General features: G+C 39.9%; 1 protein-coding gene and 1 long non-coding RNA gene across 4 annotated transcripts in view; one reads left to right on the forward strand and one right to left on the reverse strand.

Moving 5' to 3' along the window:
- Positions 1 to 19,358, reverse strand: part of LOC140464947 (uncharacterized) — a 138,644-nt gene that overhangs the window by 83,569 nt on the left and 35,717 nt on the right. The gene's annotated exons all lie outside the window — the stretch shown is intronic.
- The window catches only part of nod1 (nucleotide-binding oligomerization domain containing 1), a 58,406-nt gene that overhangs the window by 2,898 nt on the left and 36,150 nt on the right, over positions 1 to 19,358 (forward strand). Inside the window, exon 1 of one of the 2 annotated variants that reach the window (XM_072560610.1) lies at positions 6,972 to 7,133. The exons of the other annotated variant lie outside the window; for it this stretch is intronic. The gene's annotated coding sequence lies outside the window, so the exon portion shown is untranslated. Of the gene's footprint in view, positions 1 to 6,971; positions 7,134 to 19,358 lie in introns of those variants that run through there. 2 annotated transcript variants of the gene reach the window in all.

A 19,358-nucleotide genomic window follows, 5' to 3' on the forward strand; every position in this document is an offset into this window, starting at 1 on the left:
TACTCCTCATTTCAGAATAACATGGGTTTCTGATTGCTAATTCAAGAGGTGTTTATTTAAATATGGTGATTTAAAAGGCACACAAACAGGTTTCCTTTATCATTAAAAAGAGAGAAATAGTATTTATTATACCTAACCTGCTCTAATTACAATAGTAAAGTGGGTGGCATGGTAGCTCAGTGGTTAGCACTGCTGCATCATAGCACCAGGGTCCCAGGTTTGATTCCAGCCTCAGGCAACTGTCTGTGTGGAGTTTGCACATTCTCCCCACGTCTGCATGAATTTCCTCCAGGTGGTCTGGTTTCCTCCCACAGTCCAAAGATGTGCAGGTCATGTGAATTGGCCATGCTAAATTGTCCCATAGTGTTAGGTGCATTAGTCAGAGGGAACTGGACCTGGGTGAGTTACTCTTTGGAGGGTCAGTTGGGCCAAAGGGCCTGTTTCCACACTGTAGGGAATCTAATCTAAAATGAGTTCTGTCTTTCATGTACTCACCCACAAACATATAAAATTAGATAGATTAAGCTGTATTTTTAGAATCTAATAAAAGTTAAATGTATATGGGGCTTGTAGATTGACGACTTGGATAGTTTCAGGCTGACCTTAATGGTTCCTTGGGATTCAGCCTCGAGATGATTTAAATACATTGATGACAGACATTTTTATCTGTTGTTCTACTGTTAGCACCTGCTGCATTATTTCTCAACATAATGCCTGTGGATAGTTGGTTGGCTGTCAGACAGGGCTTGGAAACTTGCAGGCTGAAATGAGTAAGAGAAGTGTGGTGCACCTCAGCTTCTTCAGCATCTCTGTTTTGTGGTCTGGAGAAAAGTAGTTTCTATAATATGAAACAGACCTAGCTGGCTTGATAAATGATCTTCTTTCTGACTGACACTTATCCAAAGATGGGGATGGCTAGTGGATTCCAGATATATGGATTACATGATGAGATTGTTTGTCTGGGTTAACTCCTTTCTCAGTGAGAGTTCATTGACTGAGATGATTTTGTCTAATGGTTTGTCCTTAACCAATGAGATGTTGTCTGGATGCTTTGTGACTGGGTTAGGAGATGTCCCTTTTTCAAGATAATTATTTCTTGTGGAGTTTTAACAGGCTGACTCTATTTTGATTTTGTGAACATGGGTAATTTATATACGTATTAATATAACTGTTGAAATTAAGATTTCAAAATAGAGGCAATGGGTGTTGGTTACACCTATGAAGTTTTAAAAAAAAACGCAAGGAAGGACATTCCTTTTAGAACAGTGATCTAAATCCAGCATTTTGTCACAAAGCAAGTGACTGTCGCTCCCTGTGTTACTAACAGAACCATGCTTGTACTTCTGAGTTTACTATGGTCATGGAACACGTAAGATCTTTTGTCTTTGTTTTCAGTTCAGAAGAATCTTGGATTGAGCAAGTTTTTTCTGAGTTCAGAAGCAAGATTAGATTCGCTCTTGAAGCAGTTCAAGGAATTAGTTTCCTCAACAGAGGGGTTCAGTTTGTGAATCTTCCAACCCAGGGGGGTTTGTTTCAAAATTTGAATGTTACTATAACAAAGAAAGTTTAGATATTCAGGTTTCTGGTTTATCGCCACAGTTCAATGCACAGCAACTGCAAGGAGTCAGCTATGTAGAAAGATAAGGAACTGAGATAGGGGTGTAATTTCACTAGTGTTGAATCTCTAAAATGTATTGTGTTGTTAAACAGTTGCATTGATTCAAGATCAGTTTGATTCAAGATCATTCTGCCTTCTATATCTCGCTTGCCTTTTCTTTTGTGCATTAAGCTTCTATATTGTTGATAAACAAAATCTGCAGCCTCAAGTGAATTTGTTTCAATGACTAACCACCATGTCAACAAACTAACACAAAAATAACTGGCATTTTCTCTAGAATCTGAAGTGTCAAGCAATACTCTGAGCTAGGATCATAACTGCTTTGAAATTCATGATTTACAGTCAAGCAAAGGTTAAACCATCTTAGAAACTGCTGTGATAAGTCATCAGAATACCGTTTCAGTCTTTTAAAACTCAATTAGTGGTTTTCAGCCAGAAAATGCATAAAGTAATTTTGATATTAAGCATGACTTTAAATCAATTTATATAACACATTTAACAAAGTAAAACATTCAAATGTCCAACTGACCAATGCCAGTGATTATGACTTCACATGAGCCTTTCTCACTTCTTCAGTTAATCCTATCAGTGTTTTGTTCTATTTCTTTCTCCCTCCTGTAGTCATGTAAGCTCTTTTTATATGTATTCATGTTATTCACTGCAACTACGGTTGGAATATGATTGGAAGTTCCATATTCTGGTTACTCTGTCTGGGTAGATAAGTTGCTCTTGCATTGCTGATTGGATTTGTGAGCAAATACCTGACATTTCTAATCCCCAGTTTTGAACTCTATCTGGAAGCATCAAATGTCATCCCTTCCCAAATACCCACTCAAATGTCTACATGATTTAAAAAACTACTTTCAGGGCATCCTTCTGCCTTTTCTTCTTCTTTTCAGTCTTTCCTGTTAGTTACGATTTCTCTCCTGGCATCACAGTTGTGTTATGACAAATGATGGAAGCAGGCCACCCTATTCCCAGAGTCTTAACAAAAGTTAAAGTATAAGCAGCTCTCCAATTTACCTAATTTTCAGATCCAGATTAATAGAAAGTTTCTGTACTGAACAAGAACCACTATATATGACAAGTACTTAGACCCTCCTATAGATAAACAGTTATAAACCATTGACATGTAATATTACTACAGGTTGTTCTGCTGTAATTCACAATTTGTCAGCACAAATTGGTTGTTATGCAATTGATGAATTGTGGAAGTTGTTGGATAACATAAACTTTCTACTGAACGGGGGTAGTGATTTTCTATAAGTGTCATTCTATAGCGGTTTTCCATAGTAGGAGTTTCCACAGCATGAGGTTATAGAGAAACACAGCTGCTGCATCATAGCAGAACAACCTGTACAGTTGTGTTCCTCTGAAACCTCACACTATAGAACATTGCGCTGTAGAATAATGCTAATAGAAAATCACTATGCACTTTCAGTAGAAAATTCACATTATTCAAACAGCCTCCACAATTCATCAATCGTGTTATAGCCAATTGGCGCTGACAAAATGCATGTTATAGCAGAACGATCTGTAATTTAACCCCCTTTACACCACACATAGTAAACTAGATTATGAACAGTTTGGCAATCTTCATTCTCAGATTGTTTTGTTGAGATGATCTTAGTTACACTTCTGCTCATCAGCATGTTGCTTCAGTCATTTTTCTTCGCTTGCTTCCTCTGGTTAGTGGCTGGTCCCTTTATAAAACATCTCTGACCAAAAGTTATGGCATATAATTACTGATGCAGGAAAGATGAACTAGTTTTCTTCACATTTATAATTTACTATAGAAAACTGAGAGTCGGCTCCTAAACTGGGAATAACCAAATACTAATCTCTCTTTGTTATTCATTCTCGGCTCTAATCTATTCAGTTACCTGAGAACCAATCCCATTGTCAGACCAAGGCAAAAACGTCACTGCCATTGATAACTGGTCACTAGCCCATAGACCAATCAACATCTTTTGCCAATAACAGCAAACCTGTACACCTGCTCAGCTCCAAATCATCTGCAACTCAAAATTCAATTCATGCTTGTTCAAACAATCGTTAACATAAAGCCATTCTTTCAGTTTTTAAAACAGTTTTATCTCATTTTAGCCCCAACTTAAAAAAAACACAAAATAAAAAGATTTTGTATAATTGTAACTCTCTTTTGGATCTTATCTAGTAACTATATAATTTTGTCTAGATATTGCATGAGTCACGGAGTCATAAAGATGTACAACACAGAAACAGACCCTTCACTCCAACTCGCCCATGTTTATCAGATATCCTAATCTAATCTAATCAGATTTGCCAGCACTTGGCCCATATCCCCCTAAACCCATATTTATATACCCATCCAGATGCCTTATAAATGCTGTAATTGTACCAGCCTCTGGCAGCTCATTCTATACACGCACCACCCTCTGTGTGGAAAAGTTGCTCCTTAGATCCCTTTTATATCTTTCCCCTCTCACCCTAAACCTATGCATTCTAGTTCTGGACTCATCAACCCCAAAGAAAAGACTTTGTCAATATGTCCTATCCATGCCCATCATGATTTTATAAAGTCACCACTCAGCCTCTGATGCTCCAGGGGAAACAGCCCCAGCCTATTCAGCCTCTCCGTATAGCTAAAATCCTCCAACCCTGGCAACATCCTTGTAAATTTTTTCTGAACCCTTTCAAGAATCACAACATCCTTCCGATATTTAAAAGGGAAAAATTGCTCGTCTGTATGACAGAATAGAGGAATAGGACTAATTGGACTGCTTTTTGAAAGAGCTACCACAAGTATTATGGCCTGAATATCGTCCTCTTGTGCACTATAAATCGACTGAATTCCTCACTTACTTCTGATACTCTGACTGGAGATTCCAAAATTCCACAGATCTGGAACCTCAACAAGTTGGAATTGATACTTCTATATAAATGGAATACTGGAGAGTCATATTTAACAGTAGACCCTCTATTACTTGCACCTGGGTAACTTCTCCATTGCTTAAAGCAATGTGAGAGCAGCTTCCCCCACATGAACTCTAGCAGTTCAAGTCGATGACTGCAGTCAGGAACTGACAATAAATGTTAGCTGTCTCGCCAATGAATTCTTTAAATAAAAGTCAAAGACAGCTGAAGATAGTGCATTAATGGGTCTGAATTCTTCAAATGCTTCTTGACACATTCCACGAGAAAGACACACTACAACATATGCTCTGATCACGCCCCTGCATTCAACCATTCTAGGCAGCTAAAGTGAGAATATGGAGCTTCGCAGACTCTAAAGCACACAGACACACACTCTTACTATTGTCTGCGGGAAGGTGCATCACTACCTGATTCAGTGAGACAGAAAGGTGCATCCATCTCTCAGCAAATGGAAGCATATTAAATCTGAGTGAGTTCTGAGTCTGAGGATTGCTATTGGACATATACATCAAAGATATCCATAAGCACCCAAACTGTGCCTTGGAAAATATCAAAGTAAAAAATTACACGGCACTGGGTTATAGTCCAACAGTTTATTTGAAACTGCAAGAGGAAGTAGTGGGGGCTGTGAAAGCTTGCAGTTTCAAATAAACCTGTTGGACTATAACCTGGTGTCATGTGACCTTTGACCTTGTCCACCCCAGTCCATCACCAGCACATCCACGTCTTGAACATATCAGAATAAGATCATAAGCTTAGTTTCCATTACCCAAGAAAGGGCACCTAACACTTAACATTGTTGGAAACTCTATAGAACTGACATCAAATTTATCTTTTTCCTGAGAACAGTGTATTATTCCCGGGGTGTGTGTAGCCAAGCTAACGACTGCCATTGCAGCAATTGTCGAGAGGCTTAACATCGGCCAGGGCAAAACAACTCGTTTGAACGGCATTCCATCCCTACCTTAAACATTCACTTCTTTCGCACCAACACTCCATGGAGGGCATTATGTAATCTACAGGATGCAGGAGGGCAACCTGTCAAGGTTTCCTCTGCACCAACTCCCAAAATCTGTGACCTCTACCACCTACAAGGGCAAAGCAAATGTGTAGGAAAATCAACACTTCAACATTTTCCTTCAGGTCACACACTATCTGACTTGGGCACACAATCACCTTTTCTCTTTTGTGACCTTTACTGGGTCAATATCCTGGAATGCTATAACAATTTTGGAGATTCTTTGCTAGTGTGAACTGCAGTCAATTAATAAGAGCCGTGACCACTTTCTTGAGGGCAATGAGGGATGGACAAAAAATGCCAAACTAGTGAGTGGTGCCCATTCATTCATTACAGCAGTGACTACAGTTCAAGTGCATATTGGCTGTAAAATATTTTGACATGGCTTGTGTTTCCACACTGTAGGGATTCTAATTCTGAAAAAGATTTCCAAGTCTCTTTTATTTCTATTCCATGAATGAATTAAACTGTTTTTTGATGATTCCAAAAATATATATTCACATGTTCTTTTGTATAAAGAAGCATGTGTGACAAAACTAAGATGATGATAAATACCTGTGGAGTTTTTGTTTCATGTATGTGCGTTTTGTTTGAAGCAGAATTTTTTAAAAAATTTAATACTTTTTCAGGATTCTTTTAATGGATTTTCTGTAGAACTGAGAATATTAAACCTTATGTACAGAATTCATATTTTGTGACAAATGAAAGAACTTTGTTCAAGCCATATATCCAACTATGAAGTCATGATTTGGAGATACTGGTGCTGGACTGAGTTGTACAAAGTTAAAAATAACGCACCAGGTTATAGTCCAACAGGTTTATTTGGAAGCACTAGCTTTCGGAGTGCTGCTCCTTCATCAGGTGATGTAGAGAATAAGATTGTAAGACACAGAATGTATAGCAAAAGTTTATATATCGAAATTATATATCAAACAAGACCTGGATTATTTGTTAAGTCTTTCATCTTTTAGATCTGAAATCTTTTAGATCTGAAACCTACATGGTCGTTCTAAACGATGCGAGACTTAAAAGCAATCCAGGTCTTTTTCAATATATAATTTCAGTTACATCATATTGTAAACTTTTGCTATAAATTTTGTGTCTTGCGATCTTATTCTCCACAATCACCTGATGAAGGAGCAGCGCTCCGAAAGCTAGTGCTTCCAAATAAACATGTTGGACTATAAATTGGTGTTGTGTGATTTTTATTTACGAAGTTGTCAGTAATCTATATACAAAGTTTGCAATATCCTGAGAAGGTAAAGGACTCAGTTACATAATTATTTTGAGTCAGTGTGAAGGGTGTGCAATGCTACAATAATTTTTGGCTCTCTGTATGACAGAGCAGATATACTCACTTGACAACTGCGTCATCAGAGCTTTCAGACATGCATACTGTAAGTATTGCCTGCAGTTGTTTTGGCAGCAGTCCACACTTTGCTGGGCATTGCGACAAATAAGACCTCATTTCCCGTAAATGGCTGCAGGATTCACACTGTAGCCGTGCAGAAGAACAGGACAGATAGATACAAGTATACGCTACTGGGGCTCTTGTACCGGGCTGCTTCTTGAGAGTAATATGTAAGTACAGGAACTTATTCTATGCCATGTCATTTTGTGAAATTTACACTCCAGGATATTTTAACCAGGGATTTCTGTAGTAATGTAAAATGGGTTTATGTAGGTGCAGCTTACTCAATCTTTGATAAAACCTGAGTGCAAGAAATTTTGGAATGATTAGTGGAGCCTCAAATGTTTGACATGATATGTTGGGAGATTGGCTGCATTACTGGGGGGGGGGGGGCGGGGAAGCTGACGAGATGCTTTCCTCTCCAGGGCTTGTGGGGGCAGTCAGAGGGTGAAATAGCTAACAAGGGTTTAGAGGCATGAGATCCTTCCTTCTGACACCTGTAACCCCTGGAGTCTGACACAAGAAAGGCTTGGAACCCCCACCAGGCCTATCACTCTCTGAGCTCCGTGCTTCCCCAGTTCTGATCTCTAGTACAGTACTTCCTTTGGCACAGCCTGGTGGCTGTGCCTTCACCTACCTGAGTCTGAGAATTCAATCCTTAAAATCTTCCTGTCTCTCCACTATTTTCCATGCATCAGTCTTCCCCTCTGACCAAGTTTATGGTAATCTGACTTACTTTCCTTGTGGCTAGGTAAAAAATAAGGACGCATCTTATTCTAATGTTATAGGAGTTAAACAAATGCAATGGTCAATATTGAGAGGAAGTTCAATGTAAAATGTCGCTCAATGTGTCTGTCAAGGCTGACGTTTGTGGCCCGTTCCGAACAGCTTAGACTGATGCTGACTTTATTTTTCAACCTCTGCTGTCAATGTGGTTATTCTGTGTACTGATTTGCTGCAACTGTGGGGTTGCCTGGGATACTTCAGAAAACACTTAAGAGTTAACAATTATGGTACAGCACTGGAGTCATACATTGACCAGATGGTGTGGAAACAGCAAGTTTCCTTTTCTACATTTGTAAGACAGTTGTGTTTTTACAATATTCTGACTGCTTTAATATTTACTTTCACTGTTACGTCTCAGTTCTTTAAAAGCTGAATTCAAATACTGCTGGGTTGGATCTGAACTTACATTATTCATTCAAGCCTGTAAGTTGCAAAGCAGTAGTATAAACATTGCTTACTGTACACATAACGTATAACATGAAGGATTGTTGTGTTTTGTTTCAAAGAAAGACAATGAAACATTTACATTTATATAGCACCTTTACATGCCCAAGTGCTTTTATAGCTTTTTAAAATATTTGATCCATGTGATGTAGTTGTTGCTGGAGAGGCCATTATTTTTGGCCATCCCTAATTGCCTTTGAAAAAGAGGCAATGAGCTGCATATTGGACCCACTGCAGTCCTTCAGATATGAATAAACCTACAATGCTCTTAGAAAGGGAGTTCTAGGATGTTGACCTAGTGACAGGGAAGAAATGGCTATTATTGTTCAAAGTCAAGACAGTATGTGGCTTGGAGAGAATTAGTAGGTGATGGTGCTTCCATGTATCTGTTGCCCTTGTCCTTCTAGGTGTTAGCAGTTGTGAAGTTGGAAGGTGCCATCGAAGGAGCCTTTGTGAGTCACTGCCATGCATGTTGTAGATGGTTCATGCTGCTGCTGCTACTGCATGCTGGTAGAGAAGAGAGTGAATGTTGCAAGTGTTGAAGAGGATGCTTTACCCTGGAAGCTGTTGAGTTTCTTGAGTTTTTGCTCGACCAGCACGCATCCTGGAAATGGAGAGTCATAGACTCCTAGAGGCCTACAGTATGGAAACAAGCCTTTTGACACAACTTACCTATGATGCTCAGTTTCCACAATTAAACTAATCCCATCTGCCTGCATTTGGTCCATTTCCCTTCATACCTATCCCATCCATGTACCTGAGTCTTTCATCACATTCCTGACCTGTGCCTTGTAGATGCTGGACAGGCACTATGGGGTCCAGCAGATGAGTTACTCAACACAGGACTCTAGCCTCTTATCAGCTCTTGCAGCAACTGGATCTTCTATGGTTGTTTCCAGTTCAGTTTCTGGTCAGTGACAACCCAGAGATAAAAGGGGATTCAGCATTTGGCAAGGGGAGATGGTTAAATTCTTATTTGTTGGAGATGGCAGATACGTGGCATTAATGTTTCTTGTCATTTATCAGTCCATACCTGGATATTGCCTAAGGGTGGCTGCATATGTGCATGGGGGTGGTGCAAAAGGATGCTAGTTGATTCACTTTGTTCTGGTTCTCTAACCAACTTACCACTGTATGAGAGTCCTGAATGGTGTGGTCATTGTGTAGTCATCAGCACACAGCCCCATTTTTGTGCTTATGATGGAGAGAAGGCCATTTGTGTGATTTAATACTGAAAGTGATTGGGTCAAGAATACCGCTGATGAACTACCTTGAAGTACTTCCTAATGTAATCACTGGTACGATATAGGAAATGTTTCTTAGAAAAGTCTACCATGCTAATTTTAACCTTCATAGTTGACCTTGCCCTATGTCTGCTCAATGCATTAATATATTCTGATTTTTAATTTTTCTATTGCCATATATGCTCACATAAAAGTAGATCTTGTGAAAACCAACGCAATAACTTTTGGCCTACGATAATATTCTTTTACAAACCTCATGGAAAACTTGACCTTAGGTTTTCAGTGATCATGGTCCACAAATTTCTGAACTGAACTATAATCCTAGAGATGTTAGGGCCTTGGGTAGTGTTGTAGAACAGAGGGACCAAGTGGTTCAGGTACATAATTCTTTGAAGTTTACGTCACATTTAGAGAGGATAGTTAAAAAGGTGTTTGGTATGCATGCCTTCATTGCTCAGTCGTTTGAGTATAGGAGTAAGGAAGTCATGTTGAAATTGTATGGGATGTTGATGAGGCCTTTTCTAGAATACTGTGTGCAGTTCCAGAAGGATATTATTAAGCTGGAGAGGGTTCAGAAGAGATTTACCAGGATGTTGCCGGGTATGAAAGGTTTGAGTTTTAAAGATAGGCCAAATAGGCTGGCACCTTTTCACTGGAGCGTCGGAGGTTGAGAGAGGTGACCTTTTAGAAAGTTATAAAATGGTGAGGGGTATAGATAAAGTTAGTAGTAGTTGTCTTTTCCCTAGGATGGGGGAATTTCAAGATTAAGGGGCACATTTTCAAGGTGAGAGGACAGAGATTCAGAGGATGGTTTATGTATGGAATGAACTTCCAGAGGAGGTGGTGGATATGGGTACAATAACAATGTTTAAAAGGAATTTGGATAAGTAAATGAATAGGAAAGATTTTTAGGGATATGGGCCAAGAGCACACAAATGGCACTAGTTTAATTTGGAATTATGCTCGGCATGGACTGGTTGGACTGTTTCCATGCCATATGACTCAATGACTATATTAATGATTTTATTTTATCATAACTATATCAATGAACAAGTGCTTCAATGTTTACATGTAGGTTTTGCTCATATTTATTCAAATTATTAAAGTGATCAAATTATGAATGACAAACCATATTTTGATTTTTTTTTAAACTTACCAGTAATTATTATAAATTATTCTTAATTGGTATGATTTATTGTGATCCTTTTTGGATTTCACTTGGGCCTAGAGCAAGCATTCAAGCCTACCCTTCAAAATCATTACCTGTTGACACAATGATGTTTGTCCTAAAAATTGATCCAAAAAATTTTACTTTTACATGTTTTTAAATGGGAATAATTATATAAGTTAACAATTTGTAAAATTGATGCCCTCCTGTTTCTTTTAATTGTACATTTCAGTATGAATGTAAAACAGGTTTGGATAGGTGCGGTCTCCCATTCTGGGAAAGATTTTGTGCAACAAGCTTTGAAATGAACAGTGGGAGGATCTAGTGCTTCACAATTGCCAGATTTCTGACACACACAGTTGCAATTTCAGCTGGAAAATTGTCGAGGGACTAAGAGGAGGTGTTTCTGTCTCGATGTGTTATGAGGGATATCAGCAACTGAATTAACTAACAACAGGTTCAGAGGCAAAGGAATCTGCTTCCTCAAATATTCCTGGACTCTGACATAGGACGGCCAGAAATTCCTCTCGAACTATAACCTTGCTCCATTCTGGCATCTTGTTCATCCCCATCGCTTCCTTCCACTATAAGTTGTTCCTTCAGCTGTGCCTGGACCCTGTGCTCTGGACTTCCTTCCCCAGCGATCACTGAATTACAGAAGTGCTGTAGTGCAGAAGGAGGTCATTTGACCCACCTTGTCTGTTTTGGATCTCTGACCAGTTTACTTTAATGCCAATCTCCTGCCTTTTCCCTGTAACTCTGCACAGTTGTTTCTTCTTATAGGATCATCCAATTCTCTCTTGAATATCTCAAGTAAGGTCATATCAACCACACTTCCAGACAGTGCATTCTTGACTCTAATTACTTGCTGAGTGAAAAGATTTTTCTTATGATGATCTTTAAAACACATTTTTTTAACTGAGCTCTTGGTCCTCTAACCCATTAATGGATTATATTTAATCCTTTGTCTGTTAACCATTCTGTGACTGTGGTAAAACCATTAGATAAATACAAGCTATTATTGAGGTAAAATATTACTTAGAACAACCTCATATGTCTAGGCTGGTGAGACTGGCATTTACTTCCCATCTCTTGTTGAATAGGAGAAAAAGGTGGCAGCCTTTCTTCTTGAACTGCTGCAGTCAATGGGGTTATTCTGTGTACTGATTTAATGTGGTTGGATTGCTTCCTCGCTATTCCAGGGGACAGTTAAGAGACAACCACATTGTTGTGGGACTGGAGTCACAAATGAGTCAGACTAGTTAAGGATAATAAGCGCCCATACCTAAAAGACAACTGGAAATCAGTTGCGGTTTTATGATGGTTTTACAGTCACCACCACTGATTTGGAAATTCCCTCTTCTTGGTTTTCTGCACATTATGTGGGACCATCACACTGCTGGTTGATCCTGCTTCCTATCATTTTTTTGATTTGATGGTCGGTCATGCAGCTGGAGACTATTCCTGTGGTAATCTTCCCTATTTATGCAGGCTGAGGACCAACACCAATATATGTTGGTTTTCCTGCACCATTGGCTAGTCCCTTCCCTGGTGATCTCTTCGACTGGGCTATCAGTTTCTTGATTTTTAAAAAATGAGATCAAAAACTGTCGTGTTCAAATTATTGTCGGTAACCCCTGAAAACTAATAGTTCAAGCTTCTGGGTCACTAGTATAATAACAAAGCCATTGCAATAGAATAGGTAAAAACAATGACTGCAGAGGCTGGAAACCAGATTCTGGATTAGTGGTGCTGGAAAAGCACAGCAGTTCAGGCGGCATCCGAGGAGCAGTTATCATTGCAATAGTATATCAACAGTTCATAATATGAAGAGTTATAAAGTTTTGTTTAAAAGAGAAAATAATGAAAAGTTACATTTGACAAACACAACTTCCTAAACTCATGAACTACTTTTGAAATGGACTCACTGTTGGAAAATAGGCAATTTTTTAATTCAAAGTTTAATACAGTAATTTGAGTTTTTCTATTTATTTAAATCTGTTTAGCGAACTGCTTTTTACATTTGGATCTTTCGTGTGTTCTGTGGGAATGTTCAGCATTTACTTGGGATAAGATAAGCTGACTGTTTTTTAAACTGACATAAAATGATCTCCATTTGTACCCAATCGTGTGTTATTGTGAACAGTCAGGAAAGAGGAAATGATCTAATGGACTCTTGCGCAAGTTTGGCAGCTCTGGCAACATTCCCTTTCAGAGTATGTTTTGAGAGTAATGGTTTCTGGGTGTTTCTGTGTAAAAGTGTTTTTGAATCATTGCTGAAATAAAAAGAGAAAAAAACTTACATTTTGTAGTGGCTTTGGCACATCCCAAAGCATCAGGAAGTTAATTGCATTAAATCTCCAAATGACTTTTCCAAACAAATCATCAACTCAGAATGTCAGATCAAAAAAACCTGACGGGCAATAAGATCTTTCACCTACTTATATTGTGGAATAAGGCCCTAATGCTAGGAATTAGATAAATATGAAGCAAAACATTATCATGGGAAAACAAAGTCAAGGGGACACTTTCTCTAACTTAGATTGAAATTTGGTTGGCTGATCGGAAACAAAGAGTAGTGATAAACGGCTCCATTTCGGAATGGCAGGCAGAGACCAGTGGGGTACTGCAGGGATCAGTACTGGGACCACAGCTTTTTACAATATATGTTAATGATATAGAAGATGGTATTAGTAATAACATTAGCAAATTTGCTGATGATACTAAGCTGGGTGGCAGGGTGATATGTGATGAGGATGTTAGGAGATTACAGGGTGACCTGGACAAGTTAGTTGAGTGGTCAGATGCATGGCAGATGCAGTTTGATTTGGATAAATGAATGGTTATCCACTTTGGTGGCAAGAACAAGAAGGCAGGTTACTACCTAAATGGAATCAATTTAGGTAAAGGGGCAGTACAGAGAGATCTGGGTGTTCTTGTACAGCAGTCAATGAAGGTAAGCATGCAGGTACAGCAGGTACTGAAGAAGGCTAATAGCATGCTGGCCTTCATAACAAGAGGGATTGAGTATAGAAACAAAGAGGTTCTTCTGCAGCTGTACAGGGCCCTGGTGAGACCACACCTGGAGTACTGTGTGCAGTTCTGGTCTCCAAATTTGAGGAAAGACATTCTGGCTATTGAGGGAGTGCAGCGTAGGTTCACGAGGTCAATTCCTGGAATGGCGGGATTACCTTACTGGACTAGAGCGACTGGGCTTGTATACCATTGAGTTTAGAAGACTGAGAGGGGATCTGATTGAGACATATAAGATTATTAAAGGATTGGACACTCTGGAGGCAGGAAACATGTTTCCGCTGATGGGTGAGTGCCGAACCAGAGGACACAGCTTAAAAATACGGGGTAGACCATTTAGGACAGAGATGAGGAGAAACTTCTTCACCCAGAGAGTGATGGCTGTGTGGAATGCCCTGTCCCAGAGGGCAGTGGAGGCCCAGTCTCTGGATTCATTTAAGAAAGAGTTGGATCGAGCTCTCAAGGATTGTGGAATCAAGGGTTATGGAGATAAGGCAGGAACAGGATACTGATTAAGGACGATCAGCCATGATCATATTGAATGGTGGTGCAGGCTTGAAGGGCAGAATGGCCTACTCCTGCACCTATTGTCTACCCTGCAAAGCTGTTTTTAAAAATAGACTGACTTCTGTCTGTTTCTGTTATTTGAGAAGGAAATAGCATGTGTGAGGGGAAATTGGCAATTAGTGGGCGGCACGGTGGCACAGTGGTTAGCACTGCTGCCTCACAGCGCCAGAGATCCGGGTTCAATTCCCGCCTCAGGCGACTAACTGTGTGGAGTTTGCACGTTCTCCCCGTGTCTGCGTGGGTTTCCTCCGGGTGCTCCGGTTTCCTCCCACAGTCCAAAGATGTGCAGGTCAGGTGAATTGGCCATGCTAAATTGCCCGTAGTGTTAGGTAAGGGGTAAAGGTAGGGGTATGGGTGGGTTGCGCTTCGGCGGGGCGGTGTGGACTTGTTGGGCCGAAGGGCCTGTTTCCACACTGTAAGTAATCTAATCTAATCTAATCTAAAAACTTTCCACTATTTCCTCCCTGTGTATTCACAGATATTGAAATACTTTCCTTTTTTATTTGGCACCTTACAGTCCAGGAATGCGTCAGTCTGACAAGCCGTGACTTTCATAGTCACTTCACTAGCAGTTGCTTCTTCTGTTTTCATCAGCAGCCTTGTACATATCTGTTGGATGCCATTGTTGGTATTTTTTGATTATCAGGCCTCCGAGGAAACCACCTAAGACAGGCATTAGGCCCCATGTGAATGCTAATGATGAACCTAATGCCTAAATTAGATCTCCTGTGAAGAATTGGGCAGTGTAGGCTTTTAGCAGCATTTTAGCTTAAATAGCTAGCATGTGGATTGGAATAATGCCAACAACACTGTTTTGATCCTGCTCTGGGAAAGGTAGACTTGGACCTGCTTCCATGCTGTGCTCCGGAGATTGGCAGACAGCACAATATCAATACTGATGAAAATTGCCAAGAAAATGGCTCGGAGGAATTATAAGAGGATAATGAACGAAGAAGATGCCTTCAGATAGAGTATGGTATAACATGATCTAGGGGCTGGGCTTGTTTCATTTATGGTTGGCAAACATTTTGCTGCATTAAAGACAGTACATAAATGTAGGTTATTACTGTGGCACACAGTTGCCATTAAAAATATAGGTCTATATTAAAAGGTGATACAGGAAGAACAGGAACATCCCTACTGGTTTCACAGCACTCCTGTTAACCATTGCCAACTTAGAACTGGGCCCCATTCCCACTTTTATTAAATACATCTTATTGATGCACAAACACTCTGCAAGAAAGATCCATCAGTGACATACTCAGGAAATTTAAGAATAGTACTGGTGAAAAAGAAAAGGCTTAAAAGATTGCAAAGAATGGGAATTAGTAATGGTTTAGAAACCATTAAATGGCCATAATAAAGATAAAAAGGAAAAAAAATTGAAGCAAATTAACAAGGTATAGCAAACTGGATTTAAGAATCTTTACAAGTATCGTAACAGAAGAGAGTAGCTAATGTAAGCACTGATCCCTGAGAAGTAGAGGCAAGAGAAGATGAGGAAATGGCAGAAATATTGAACAAATATTTTGTTTTTGTCTTCACCATAGAAGATACAGGTTGCGCACTAGAAATAGTGGGCAACCTAGGTACAAAAGGGAGTGAGGGAACTAGAAATTAAGTATCAGCAGAGAAAATATACTGAAGAAATTTTAGGAACAAAAATCCAACAAATCCCCAGACTCTGATGGCCAGCATTCTTTTTCTGAAAGAACTGAATGCATTTATTGATGCTAAGTTGCAAATTTGTCACGCTAGACTCATTTCGAAGTGAGGAGACAAAGACTATAATCAACATTTAGCGATGGAATCTCCCCACAGACGTGTATCAATCAAGTAAATACTTTAAATATACAGTCTGCAGAATGACTGTCAGAAATCTAATTTTAAATTGGTAGTACTTGACTGTCCCAGCTTTTCAATGGGAGTTCTATGATTGGAAGGACATTGAAGCTTTGCAGCTGTCATTTTTATTTTCAAGTTGAATGCCATTTAGAAATATTTCTGGCTATGAAATATTTTGAAGAGCTGGAGTTTAGAAGGAACATTATTAACCAAGGGAACAATTAACACAGAATGAAGGAGGTTGTTGAATAGAACATAGAACAATACAGCACAGAACAGGCCCTTCGGCCCACGATGTTGTGCCGAACATTTGTCCTAGCTTAAGCACCTATCCATGTACCTATCCAATTGCCACTTAAAGGTCACCGATGATTCTGACTCTGCCACTCCCACAGGCAGCGCATTCCATACCCCCACCACTCTCTAAAGAACCGACCCCTGACATCCCCCCCCATACCTTCCACCCTTCACCTTAAATTTATGTCCCCTTACAACACTGTGTTGTACCTGGGGAAAAAAGACTCTGACTGTCTACTCTATCTATTCCCCTGATCATCTTATAAACCTCTATCAAGTCACCCCTCATCCTTCTCCGTTCCAATGAGAAAAGGCTTAGCACTCTCAACCTATCCTCTACGACCTATTCTCCATTCCAGGCAACATCCTGGTAAATCTCCTCTGCACCGTCTCCAAAGCTTCCACATCCTTCCTAAAATGAGGCAACCAGAACTGCACACAGTATTCCAAATGTGGCCTTACCAAGGTCCTGTACAGCTGCAACATCACCTCACGACTCTTGAATTCAATCCCTCTGCTAATGAATGCTAATATACCATAGGCCTTCTTACAAGCTCTATCCACCTGAGTGGCAACTTTCAAAGATCTATGAACATAGACCCCAAGATCCCTCTGCTCCTCCACCTTACTAAGAACCCTCCCGTTAACCCTGTATTCCGCATTCTTATTTGTCCTTCCAAAATGGACAACCTCACACTTGACAGGGTTGAACTCCATCTGCCACTCCTCAGCCCAGCTCTGCGTCATATCTAAGTCCCTTTGCAGCCGACAATAGCCCTCCTCACTATCCAAGTGAAGATGGTGTTTAGCCTGTGTCTCTAGATTGAACTAGAATAAGGAGTCTCGGTGCATATCTTTGACTGCTAAATAGTAAAATAAGAAAGAAAATATTCATTATTTTAATTTATTCATGGGATGTGGGTGTTGCTGGCTGAGCCAGCATTTGTTGCCTATCCCTGGATGACCTTGACCTTAGTAGCTTGTTAGATTATTTCACAAGGCTGATAAGATTCAACCACAATGCTGTGAGCCTGTAGTCAACTGGCACAGTGGCTCAGTGGTTATCACTGCTGCCTCACAGCCCTAGGGACCCAGGTTCGATTCCAGCCTCAGACGACTGTCTGTGTGGAGTTTGCACATTCTCTCTGTGTTTACTCTGGTTTCGTCCCACAATCCAAAGAAGTGCAAGCCAGGTGAATTGGCCATGCTAAATTTCCCATAGTGTTCAGAGAAGCCTAGGTTAGATGCATTAGTCAGGGGTAAATGTAGGGGAATGGTTCTGGGTGGGTTACTCTTCGGAGGGTCAATGTGGACTTGCTGGACCCAAGAGCCTATTTCCACACTGTAGGGATTATGTTCTATATGTAGATCAGACCAGGTAAAGATGGCAGTTTTCCTTCCATGACAGGCATTAATGAACCAGATGGGTTTTATGACAACAAAGGTTTTATGGGTCATCGTTAAACTTTTAATTTCATATTTTTTAAAAATTGAATTCAAATTCTACCATCTGCTACGGTGGAATAATAACTCAGATAAATTGAAAAGGAGAAAAGAAACATGTTCATTTTTGGTTGCTTGTCAGGCAAATATGTACCTATTAAACTTATCAATTTATCTCAGCTACTTCCAATTGTCCAGTTGTTGGAAAACCAATGTGTTACTTTGAGGGTGGGGAGGTGGTTGCTGCATTCTGGTATTAGCCTTGATACTATAAGGAGGTGCCTAGCCGATCATCACTGACAATGATGGCTGTGTAGTCACATGTGAACACCATTGAGCAGACTGACATTGTTTGAATGGATCATTTGAATGCAATTACAGTTGATTGAAGTTGAGTGGAGAAGGTCTTTGCTGTGTCTGAAGGTCAGAATGACAGTTGATCTTACTCAGAAGCATAAACTTCCATTTATGTAGCAATCCTGTCTTTGAGGAAAGCTGTATCCTGTTCCAATCTGTCAAAATGCTCCAAAAGTACGCTCATCTGTGTGTCAGTTCCTTTCCTGCACATGACAGACTTCAAAGAATATGATCACAAGTTCAGATCAGTGCAGTTGCAGAAATGTAAGTAGTCTGTTCACAGAAATAGCTGCTGACTTTTGTTTTCAAGGATTCATTACTGAAACAACTCTTGTTACTACATTGCTCTGTAGAATGCTATATATAAAGACTGTGGCTGGTGTGGAATGACCAAGAGCAATAAGATACTTTTGGATTAAATCTGATCCCTAATTTTGATATTGACTTGACTCCTATCAGGAGGGGCTGTGTACAGCTTATTATTTCCATTTGCTGAATTCTAGCTTTTTAATTTTACCAATTAACTACTTTTATCTTCCTTGACTTCCTCTATAAGTACGTGTTGGTTTAGTAAGTATACTGAGTAAGAATACTTCCATAGCTTCAACCAACTCCTCGTTCCCACTCACCCTCTCACCTTGCTGTGAGCTCTGACTTTGGCATACCCTGGACTTCTCAGCATTGATGATGGCCTTTAGTCCCAACAGTGGCTACTGGGGGCACTTCTGGGATTGTAGAACAAAGGACCAATGCGATTGGCCAACAGCGCTGTAAGGCAGGAATTCTTCCTTGGAAAGCGGTGGAAACCTCTACTCAATGCAATTGATGTGTTACCCAGTGTTAGCTTGTTGCAGCATAACCCTTGGGATCATGAATGATTCCTCCATGACATTTGGGCAAGGACGGGGTGTTGATGATGGTGTCCCTTAAAATCCAGTCAATGGATTACGTTCATGAACATGCTTGCTACCTAAGTTGGAATCATGTGGAGAAACCATGGCCCAGTTATATCTTTCTAATACTGCATGAGACTGATGTTGGCATGGACATCCTATTCTGGTCAACATAGCTTTTACCCTGGTAATTCGGGAAAAAGGAAAGCAACGAGTAAGATCACTTAAAAGTGATTCTGAAATAATGCCAAATTCTTGCCCAGATGACAAGACATCATCGGCAAAGACACAGTATATTTTGAGGTATGTCGTATATCA

Source organism: Chiloscyllium punctatum, chromosome 41 (genome assembly GCF_047496795.1).
Source record: "Chiloscyllium punctatum isolate Juve2018m chromosome 41, sChiPun1.3, whole genome shotgun sequence".
Lineage (NCBI taxonomy): Eukaryota > Metazoa > Chordata > Chondrichthyes > Orectolobiformes > Hemiscylliidae > Chiloscyllium > Chiloscyllium punctatum.